This window comes from Cyprinodon tularosa, unplaced genomic scaffold, assembly GCF_016077235.1.
Source record: "Cyprinodon tularosa strain WSP-4 unplaced genomic scaffold, ASM1607723v1 ctg81, whole genome shotgun sequence".
NCBI classification, from domain to species: domain Eukaryota; kingdom Metazoa; phylum Chordata; class Actinopteri; order Cyprinodontiformes; family Cyprinodontidae; genus Cyprinodon; species Cyprinodon tularosa.
In genome coordinates, this window is record NW_024039574.1 from 1,095,951 (window position 1) to 1,108,081 (window position 12,131).

The window sequence follows — 12,131 nt, forward strand, 5'->3', positions numbered from 1 at the left end:
TCATGAGAGAGTTCTGTAAAGCACACAGGTTATTCAGATCCAGGAAGTGGTTTGAATGGTCACAAGTGGGTTCACTGCAGGGGAGGACAGAGAAGTTTAGCGGAGGTCCAGGGAATATTGCAGGTTGAGAGTGTGTCAGGGCTGTACCTGTTCTTGAGTGGAGCAGAGCTGCAGAGGGGGGGAACCTTGAGGGTCCAGAGGCTGACGGCAGGCAGAAGGCAGAGGCGGAGGCAGAGCTTACTGAGTGCAGGCAGATCACTGATTGAGTTTCCGGTTATCTTCTGAGAGCGGGCAGGCAGATCTTTGACAGAAACTGATCTCCAGAGAACTTCTGAGAACGGACAGGCAGATTACCAGCAGAGAAACTCTCCAGAGTTTCAGGTTTCAGGCAGGTTCAATCTGAGGAGCAGAGAGGAGAGAAAACAGATCAGGTTCGGATCTCAGGGGGTCAGAGTTACAGACAGGCTAGTTGGCTCAGGCTTGCTAACCGTTACTGGCAAACACTCTGGCACTGGAGTGCAGCCCTCCGCCTCCTTAAGTACGGATTTCCTGATGAGCAGATGAGGAACAGGTGGTGCAATCAGCCCCGGCTCCAGGAGATCTCGTACGCCCTCTGGTGGAGAAAGTGGACAGACCTCCAGATCCCAACACTAGCTGTTAATTTGTTGAGGTAATCTGGAGAAATTGCACCCCAAAAGCAACCCCCAAAAGTTGGATTGGTTGGATGGGCACTTCTTGCGTACCATACGGTCAAGCTGCTCCCACAACACCTCAATGGGGTTCAGATCTGGTGACTGCGCTGACCACTCAATTACCGATAGAATACCAGCTGCCTGCTTATGCTCTAAATATTTCTTGCACAATTTGGAGGTGTGTTCAGGGTCATTGTCCTGTTGTAGGATGTAATGGCTCCAATCAAGCGCTGTCCACTGGGTATGGCATGGCGTTGCAAAATGGAGTGATAGCCTTCCTTATTCAGAATCCCTTTTACCCTGTACAAATCTCCCACCTTACCAGCACCAAAGCGACCCCAGACCATCACATTACCTCCACCATGCTTAACATATGGGGTCAGGCATTCTTCCAGCATCTTTTCATTTGTTCTGCATCTCACAAACATTCTTCTTTGTGATCCAAACACCTCAAACTTGGATTTATCCATCCACAACACTTTTTTCCAGTCGTCCTCTGTCCAAAGTCTGTTTTCTTTTGCCCATCTTATTCTTTTTCTTTTATTGGCCAGTCTCAGATATGGCTTTTTCTTTGCCACTCTGCCCTGAAGCCCAGAATCCCGCAGCCGCCTCTTCACTGTAGATGTTGACACTGGTGTTTTGTGGGTACTATTTAATGAAGATGCCAGTTAGGGACCTGTGAGGCGTCTGTTTCTCAAACAAGAGACTCTAATGTACTTATCTTCTTGCTCAGATGTGCAACGCAGCCTCCCGCTTCTTTTTCTACTTTGGTTAGAGCCTGTTTGTGCTGTCCTCTGAAGGGAGTAGTACACACCGTTGTAGGAAATCTTCAATTTCTTAGCAATTTCTCGCATGGAATAGCCTTCATTTCTAAGAACAAGAATAGACTGTCGAGTTTCAGATGAAAGTTATCTTTTTCTGGCCTTTTTGAGCATTTAATTGACCCCACAAATGTGATGCTCTAGAAACTCAATCTGCTCAAAGGAAGGTCAGTTTTGTAGCTTCTGTAACGAGCTAAACTGTTTTCAGATGTGTGAACATGATTGCAAAAGGGTTTTCTAATCATCAATTAGCCTTCTGAGCCAATGAGCAAGCACATTGTACCATTGGAACACTGGAGTGATAGTTGCTGGAAATGGGCCTCTATACACCTATGTAGATATTGCACCAAAAACCAGACATTTGCAGCTAGAATAGTTATTTACCACATTAGCAATGGATAGAGTGTATTTCTTTAAAGATAAGACTAGTGTAAAGTTATCTTCATTGAAAAGTAAAGTGCTTTTCCTTCAAAACTAAGGACATTTCAACGTGACCCCAAACTTTTGAACGGTAGTGTATATTTCTAAATACAGCATTTTTCTGAGTATTGTAGAGAAATATTAATTATTATATTTTTGGATCTGTTTTTTCAGGGAATCAGATCTATACATATTCTTTTTCACTGATGTATAAGATACATTCAATCGCTTGTCAACACAATAAGCAAGTCTAAAAAAATGTTTGAGGGAAATTCAGTGGACTTGGACATCTAGATATGGAACAGAAAGCTGTTGAAGTTCAAGCGCTTAAAGAAAAGTTAACCCATAGCCAGGTCTTTAATCATGCTTTGTTTTATAGGTGGTAGTTAGGCTTGCATCAGTGTTTTAATAGTTTTAGGTGATAACATTGATAACTCTGTTAATTTTTCATTAACAGAGTAATCTAAAAAAAATGTCTCATATTGCGTAGGTGTTATATTATAAACAATCTAAACTCACAGCATGTGGTTATCCAAACGGCATTAGTAACAGTAAGCCAGCCAAAAAAAACTACTGGAGGAAAACTGCTGTATATGAACTTATGCAGTCCAGTGCAGTGTTGCAATATTTAACCAGTAAATTATGAATATATGATTAACTATAACTTTAATTTGTAATTAATTATTAGGTCATTCAAAATTGAGGGTAAAACCATTCAATTATTATTGATTGAATGATAATTACTGTAACTCATTCACCATGTGCTTGCACTTTCAGATCAGAGTTAAGACTCCTGGACTGGCTGTTTAAAATCTATCCATCTATTTTCTGACACGCTTTATCCCAACAATTAATGCAGAGATCTTAAATACAATTAAGCAGTTTTGTTGCATTCAGCTTACAGTGGGTAGTGATGATGGGTCACAAATCCAATAAACAATACAGCATTGCAGCAAGATGGTTAGCTTAGATAACAATTAAGACCTAGCTAGGCGGTAGAACTGTGATTAGACAAAGATTCATAAAACCACAATATGGCTGCCTCTACCATATGGTCAAATACATTGTTGTTAACAGTGCTCGGAGGCACAATGGGTCGTCAAACTCATAAAATGGCCGCTCCTATCATATGACCATAGGGAAGTGGTGGGGCTGATAATGCAGGGACACGCAATGGGTTGTAAAACTCATAAAATGTCCACTCCTAGACCATGTGACCACAATGAGGCATTAAAAAGGGCCCACAATGCTATCAGTTCACCTTCAGCACCGTAACTTCAAGACAAAAAGAGAAAGTTATCCAGTTGCAGCTAGTCACACTCATTCATACACACTTCATGAAACCAGTGTTCCATTTAGAAATCTTTAATATCAACCATCAGCTTTAAAAATAAAGTGTCTCAATAAAATGCATGCAAAAATCTAGGCATGCCAAAGCTAAAGCACCTAAATTGAGCATCAGATGGGAATAAATGGAAGAAGTTTTTACTGAGCCCCAGTCCAAGAGAGATTGACAGTCATGTTTAGCTTCTTCCGATTTCTAATGATTGATCCAACAGTGTACGTTTTTTCACCAAGCTGTTTAGCCATTTCCCCGTAGCCCTTTACAGCCTTTTGGAGGTGTACAATTTTGTCTCTAGTGCCTTTTGACAGCTCTTTGGTCTTGGCCATGTTAGTAGTTTGATTCTTGGGCTGGGTCCAAACGTCCGCCCTGATCCCTTAATCCCTCAATCACTCTATGGAGCGAGGACTATGCAGTGGACTTTATAGTAAACTCAGTTAACTGACCATTTGGACAGATGATCACTACTTTTCACTCCCTGTTGGTCACATGACTTTGCCTCCCTGCTGGTCACATGACTTTGCCTCCCTGCATGGTGCCTGCTCCATCTTTGTTTGTCGCTGCTCTCCGGTATGGCGATAGCGGGCCGCTGTGACAACAAATAGCATAATGCATAAAGCATTAAGGTTTGAATTCTAGCTTATTCTAGATAGATGTTCTAATACTTATTTGCAGCTGTATCATACAAATAAATAGTTAAAAAATCATATATTGTGATTTCTAGATTTCTTTTTTAGATTATGTATCACACAGTAAGCGATTACCTACGATCACCTACGATTACAATTTCAGACCCCTCCATGATTTCTCAGTGGGAGAACTTGCAAAATAGCAGGGTGTTTAAATATATATAGTATATATGTATATATACTATATATGTATATAATATATAGTGTTTCAAATGTAAATTTTTTGTTATATACTTTATTGATTATTTATTAAATATTTATTTTTTTAACTCATATGAAACTTTCTATATTTGGTAATTAACTTTTGGGTTCCAATGAGTTTTGATAACAAGAAAATCATCCAAATTCCTCTAGATTTTAGATGAATATTGATAAAACGTAACTGCATAGCTACTTTGCATAGTAACCAGTTACTTTTTTGGAAAATAAAATAGTACCTACTGTATAACTCTTTGTCTTTGTCATGATGGGTATCTGAATTAAGCCCAAAATGCAGAACACACACGGAAACTGGGTAAAAGTTCAGAGTTTATTGTGGAACACAAGCACACGATAAAGAATAGGTTCTGGAACAGATTCAGGGCTGGTTCACTAAAGTCTTGACTGGGACTGGAGACTGTTGGTTAGCAGAGTTCATGGGAAGCTAAGCGTCTAGCTTCAGGCTAAGCATGGCAGACCTTGATCTGAGCTTCCAGCCCACTGCAGAGAACAACAGGGAATATCCACATAGGATTGCTCAGGCTGAGCTTCCAGCTCATTGCAGAGCACAACAGGGAATGTCCACATAGGATTCTTCAGGGTGAGCTTCCAGCTCATTGCAGAGAACAACAGGGAACATCCACATAGGATTCTACAGGGTGATTCCACACAGGAACCTTCAGGTTGGCTCACCAGGGCAGATTAGCAGGTTAAGCTCTCCTAGAGCTTCAGACTTGAGACTGGTTTCCTGTGATGCAGCTCTCCCAGAGCTTCAGACGAGAGACAGGGTTCCAGTGAGGCAGCTCTTCCTGAGCTTCATACCAGAGACAGGTTTCCAGTGAGGCAGCTCTTCCTGAGCTTCAGACCAGAGACAGGTTTCCTGTGAGGCACAGACAAAGGAGAGATTAGAATCAGATCTCACACTAGAGACAACCAAGGTTCAATCTGTAACAGAGGCTCTGGAAGCTAACCAACTAAGATCAACACTGCGGCGTTGAGGCATGGCCTGGCAGGAGCTTATAAAGGGGAGATCTCCTGATGGGTGGATTAACAACAGGTGTGCAGGAAGACTCCAGCCCTAGGAGACCCATGGCGCACTCTGCTGGAGACAGAGGGTAATCTCCAGGTCCCAACAGTAACTTCAGTCCTAAGGGAAAATAATAAAGAGCAGAAGGGGATCCTCGGCGCCCTCTGGTGGGCAAGCCTGAGGATCCCAACAGTCTTTAGTTAAAAGGCCAACACTGGCTGCCCCTAAGTATCATGAAAAAATCTGCAATTTCTTAAAATTACTGCAGAGCTATCCCAGATATACTGAAAGTACATGTTGTGTTTAAAAAAATGCGTTGCTCATTGAATCATGGTCTGGACATTTTTATTGTGTTGAGTTTTGCTTTAAAGAAATTATGTATTATTGATAAATTAGTACATTTTCTTTTTACAGCAGCATATAGGGCAACAGCTTTTGGTTTGGTTTTTAGTTACTTTGGAAATGGACGTTATTAGTGGTTATCAGTCCCATACAATGGCTTCAGTTTGTGCTTCCTACTTCCCAGAAGGCTCAGAAAGTTGATATCAAAGAATGAATCCTAATCCTAAGGTAATTTCGTTTTTCCCCACAGCATTGGATGATGTACATACACTATATGTGTAATTTTAACATCATTATAGTAGTTCTTCATCTATTGTATATAAATTGATCCTCCATATACCAGATAAGAGATATAGTTCTAATGGCACCAGAAACATACCTCTGAACTGGTTTTGTTCATACCTTTGAGGCTTCACTCAGTTCATTAATTTAAAATAATTTAATTCCCATCTTATCTCTGCTACCTTAGGTGTTCCCCAGGGCTCTGTCCTGGCATCCCATTGTTAACATCTACATCCTCCACCTCGGCCACATACATCGGAAGTCTCATATACATTTTAATAGAGTTGGATGACACTCAGCTCTATCTCTCCCAGCATTACCCTTTACAGCACTTTTTCCTTTTCCTCTCGTCAGTAATATTACCAGTCTGCCTACTTCTACTTTCATAACATAAACCGCCTCCAGTCTTCTCTTTCAAGTCACTCCACTGCTGTCCTTGTCCATAGCTTGGTCACTCCCTGCCTAGACTACTGCAAATCCCTCCTTTTTGGTAAAAAGCAAAAACACTTCATAAACTACAACTGGCCCAGAACTCAGCTACTCGTATCCTTGCATGCACTTTCTCAACCCATCACATCACACCTTTTCTCTAGCACAGCGGTCCCCAACCACCGGGCCGTGGACCGGTACCGGTCCGTCGGTCATTTGGTACCGGGCCGCACAGAAAAAAAAAAATAAATAAAAAAAAAAAAAAAAAAAAAAAAAAAATATATATATATATATATATATATATATATATATATATATATATATATATATATATATATATATATATATATATATATATATATATATATATATATAATTTATCGACGATCAGAGTCCGAGTGAGGTTTTATTTGGAAAAATATAAAAAATTGCGGTATTCTCTCCCAATTACATCAGTCGGTGCATCTTGACACAGGTTAAGACTCATCCTATCTTTCTGAAGCGGGATTTTCTGCGGTTACAGCGACCAAAACAAAGCTACGAAGCAGACATCAGAAGCACACTTTGTGTGTCATTGTCATTACGCCTAGATGGGAGCGGCTTGTTTTATTTTTATGCTGTTTGTATTTGATTTTATGCCAGTCGTATCATTTTACTTGATCGTATTTACCTACCTTCACTTCATCTCACTGTTCGCTCTGACCATCTTGTTACCATGGAGAGCAGAGCTTTTAGCCCCTCTGCCCCTCCTCTCTGGAACTCACCCCCACCAGATTAACAATTTGCTATCACTTTTTTAAATCTAAGCTCTAAAATCACCTTTTTAAAATCTTTCTTACTCTCTGTAATTTATTTGTATTTTCTTATCTTAACTGTTTCACCTTAATCATATTTGTATTAATTCTAATGTTTTAAATATATGCCTGTTTTCTTGTATTTTAATGTCTGAAATATAGCCTAAGGTGATCTTGTGTTCAGAAAGGCGCCTATAAATAATATGCATTATTATTATTTTATCACTTATATCAGACAAATAAAAAACAAAAACATCGCATATCCTGAGAACGGAGTTTTCTTTCAAGAAATTTTAAATTCATATGACTGAAACGTGGAATTCATTCCCAGTAAAGCTTTTAGACGCAGCTTAAAAAAATGGAAGGTAGACTGTAAATAAAGTAAATGTAAAATGTATATAGTTGGTAAATTATAAAAAACTAAACTTTAAGAACCGCCTGTTATAAGCTAAAACCAAACCACTAGAAGGTAGAGGAGACAGTCTGAAACTATTCTATGGAACTAATAACCGCTAATATTGCCCATTTTATGGTTGATCAAATCCAAAACCGCGGAGTGTAATGGTTGTAAAGCACATCTAAAATAAAAAATCTTACTAAATCAGTTAACACATAAGTGCTACAGTTTTTAAAGATGAACAATTCAAATGTTTTGTTGAAAATGTTTAAAATGTACCAAATGTTTCTCTATTATGTGAATCTTATATGGTGTTGAATATGCTTCAATATTTCTATATGTTCCATTCTTCTTTTTAACAACTTTCCATTTTCCCAACAGTTCAATGGTATTAATAGGAATGTCAAAGTCACTGTAACAGGGAATGGAGAAGCAATGTTTAATGTAAGTATAAACCCATTTCACATCCTCCATGTTCTATAGTACAATAGTAGCCATTCAAAATGGCCCTTCCCAATGAAGCACCAGTCTAGTGGCAGCTAACATCCAGCCCCTGGAGTGATCCCCTCCTTCTCCTGGGTGTGCATATGTTTTTACTCTGACTCCAACCTTTCATTGAATTACAGGGTCTGACCAGGAGAAGGTGCTTCTCTTTAGATCTTAATGTCCACAAATCATGACAGAGAGAATATTTTAGTACAAAGATTGAGGGGGACCAGCCATGGACCAGCCATGGGCCCATCAAGGAAAGTTGGGAAAGTTTGAATGGCAACAACTGTACACCTTGCTTTTTATGGACTAACAGAGGCGGTCTACAACGGAACAGTCATTTCTCATTGTAAACAAAAATTTGTTTTTTGTCTACAATGAAATTCAAATCTTTTCAGTCATAATTCAAATCTTTGTTGTTGTTTTTTTGCTGTTGTTTAAAGTTTGTTTTTTTTCATCCTGATGAGGTTAGATCTAAAGAAAATGTAATAAACATTGATCATGTCAATATGCACACAATCTGTTATATCTGGACAGTATGAAGATTTATATGATTAAATGTTTGTAAATCTAATCACAAACTTTAAGGTTGTTGATGTTCATCATTTGTTTTGTGCTCCAGATGGTATCTCTTTACTATGCTGTGCCGAAGAAAGAGGAGAGTGACTGTGAGATGTTTGACCTGAATCTTGAGCTCATAGATGGTAATTTCCCCCGCATTGTTTCTCCTATTGTTTCGCTGATTTAAATGCTGGATCATCTGGGGTCTAGTTTTCTTCCTTGTTTCTCACTTTTACAGTTTGTTTATGAAATATTTTATTTTTGCAGAAAAAGTTACCGAAGATGAAAGAGTATACATGCTTAAGATCGAGGTTCTGTGAGTACCCCTTTCAGTGGACTATATGTTATCAAGGTCAGTTAAATATTAGAATGACATTAAACAAAAAGGCAAGTAAAACATTTTTTTGACTTTGAACTGCTTTTATGAAACATTTTACATTTTGATTATAAAAACATACTTAAATGTTAGTTTGGTTGTACAAATCTAGAAGTGTTTTTTTTTTTTCTTTTGTGTGCGTGTTTTGACAATTAATTTGCTGTTTATTTTGTGCTTTCTTTGGTTTATTTTCCTATGATTACCTATTGTTAGCTGTTTTTAACTTGTTTATTATAAGGCAGGTATGCCCAAAGGTGGTCCTCGAGGGGCACCGTCCTACAGGCTTTAGAGGTTTCCCTGTTTCAGCACAGCTGATTTCCATTGATAGCTGATAAAAAGGCTTTGCTGATGCTGAGAAACATTGAAAACCTGTAGGACAGCGGGCCTCGAGGATCTACTTGGGACATACTGGCTGTAGATGATCCTTTTGTATTGGGTTATTTCTAGCGCTCTTTCTACATTTAGGGCCTGACCTTATAAAATATATCTTAAAATATAGAGCAGATCTTCAAGGTATACAGTGATTTGTGTATCGAATTCAGCTTGCAACAATGGAGGTAAATCCAGCTATTTAGAGTGTAAACCAAATGGTCCTTACTGCTGGAGGATACCAAGTAGTTAGATGTAGCTGAAGCAGCTTCAATGGCACCAACCAGTCGTGGTCGATCATGTGAAAATCACCCAATTTCAAAACACTGCTGATTACTGACCAATGCAAATCTAGTCTAAACCTGTTCCACAAAACAGCTTACCCAATCAATAGCTAACTCAGATAAATGTGGAATGTGGTTTTGATCAGGAATAATCATGTTTTAGTGATCTACAAATTGTACAAACCTAGAACCCTTTTTAATAAATGTCCAAATAACCTGCCAGAACAGACTACATATAAACTTAAAACTAAAGCAGCATTCTTCCCCATGCCATCTACCTCTCCTTTGCAGCTGTATCACGGTTGCCCTGTCTTTCAAACACATTATCCAATATGTTTTATTCTGCATTACAATCCTGAGTTTCAGTCTTGTGAAATTGGCAGTTCCTCTTGCATGTTGTCACGATGACTGATCGAATCGGGGCTCCTTAGATAATGGGTTTCCACAGTAGTCACACACGTGCTCGATTTCAACTGAAATTACTCAGAGTTTTCAGCCTTAGTTTTCTATTTAATTTTGAGAATTTGGGTCTGAGTTGGTTTAACATGCTTTGTGAAAAAGGCATTTTTAACAACGTTCAACATTTTGACCATTTCAGTTTGGCTACAGGTTTTTTTAAAAGCTGTTTTTTCTAGTTCATTTTTGCAAACATTCTAATTACTTGAGTGTGTGTGTGTGTGTGTGTGTGTGTGTGTGTGTGTGTGTGTGTGTGTGTGTGTGTGTGTGTGTGTGTGTGTGTGTGTGTGTGTGTGTGTGTGTGTGTGTGTGTGTGTGTGTGTGTGTGTGTGTTTTTTCAGGTACAAAAACAGGGAGCGTGAAGCATCAATGTCAATCTTGGATGTTGGTTTTCCAACAGGCTACACTTTTAACAAAAATGACCTGGATGCAGTAAGAGTCTGACGCAGTCAAACAACAAAAATAAAAACAATCTTATGTGTGATTTTATATGTACTAATCAAAGGCATTTAAAAAATTTTATGGTTGTCTAGTTGTCTAAAGGGCATGATCGCATCATTAGAGAATATGAGGCAAACAAAGTTCTGTCAGAAAAGGGCTCCCTCATTATTTATCTCAGTAAGGTAAGAATGTACGCCGTAGCTTATTTAGTCTTTCAAATTCATGAAATTGCACAGTGTTTTATACCCTTAGTAAAAAATAAATAAATCCTTAAAATAACTGCATAATTGCTTTTAAAGTTTCGTATCACAATATAAGAGGATGGAGATGCACTTGAAAACGAACTAGAAATTGGTAAAAATTCCTTAAATGAAATGCATTTACCCTTAATTTGAGCAGGTAAATACGATTATTTGCCAATGGAATGAGTATTTTTACTCTTAAAATAAGATAATTAGATAATATGCACTTGAAATAAAACAATGCAATTGTTTTTTTTTCTTATTTTAAATGTAAATTTGTGTTGTTCTACTCGCATGTGTCTCTTGTACCTCCTCAATCCAAGAACAAATGCACTTATTTTAAGAAAAAATGACTTATCTGGATTTAAATTTTTTTCCCAGTGTGTGAACAGCAATTGTGTTTGCATAGGAATTAAAATAATCTAGAGTTTACCACTACCCCTTGCAGGTTTCTAACACACAGCCCGAGGAAATCTCTTTCAGGATTGAACGAGAGATGAAAGTGGTCATCTTGCAACCAGCTGCTGTGTCAGTCTATGAATACTATAACAGTAAGTTTTTAGATGAGAGAATAATTACTTCAGGAAAGTTCTACTATTTACATGCCTTGAACAAGTTAAAAGCTTTCCTCTCCCTTGGGAGAACATATAGTTCCTTGAAGATCAATATTCTGATCAATACTTCACACAACACTTAATTTACAAAGTAATGACTTGTTTTGTTTTTTATTGTTGCAGAGAAACGGTGTGTGAAATTTTACCGCCCTAAGAGAAGAACAGGCGAGTTATTGAAGCTTTGTCAAAACGAGGGATGTCTATGTGCTGAAGGTACTGTCATTGCCTAAACTATCTTCTTAACCCAACATGCAAAAATCTCTTGAATGATCTATTGCTTTAGAACAGTGAACAAACTAGAAAAACAAAATAACCCTAAAAAGTTAAATAGAGAATGTATTATTCTCGTAGACATATATTGGAAATTAAAACAGATGAGTAAGGCATATTGATGACAAATACAGATTATGACAGTAGATACTGTAAGTGTTACATCCTGCCGCACATCACAATTAAATATTACAGTTTCTTGATATGTTACTGATTGATTTAGTACCTCAACCCAACCCTTAGAGGCATGTTTTTGTTTATTCTTAGAAAACTGCAATAAACAGAGAAAGGAGAAAATCAGCAATGATATGCGTGCAGAAAAAGCTTGTGAATCTACAGAAACAAGCAAAATAGATTTTGGTAAGTTATTTGAATGTTGTGAAATTCTAATTAAAACGCTGGTAATGATGTTAACAAAACATATCCTGTTTTCAGTGTATAAAGTGATTGTGGAGGATTTTTTCGACAATTACACCACGGACTCTTATATCGTGCGCATTTTGGAAACCTATAAAGAAGGTAGGTGGTATCTCATTCTGATTGTTTTTAGGTAGGTAGAAATATTAAAATTGTCACAAAGAAAGTTTTTGGCAATG

The 12,131-nt window shown here is 38.0% G+C and overlaps 1 pseudogene; it reads left to right on the forward strand.

The window, feature by feature from the left end:
* Positions 1-12,131, forward strand: part of LOC119774342 — a 101,957-nt pseudogene that overhangs the window by 84,581 nt on the left and 5,245 nt on the right.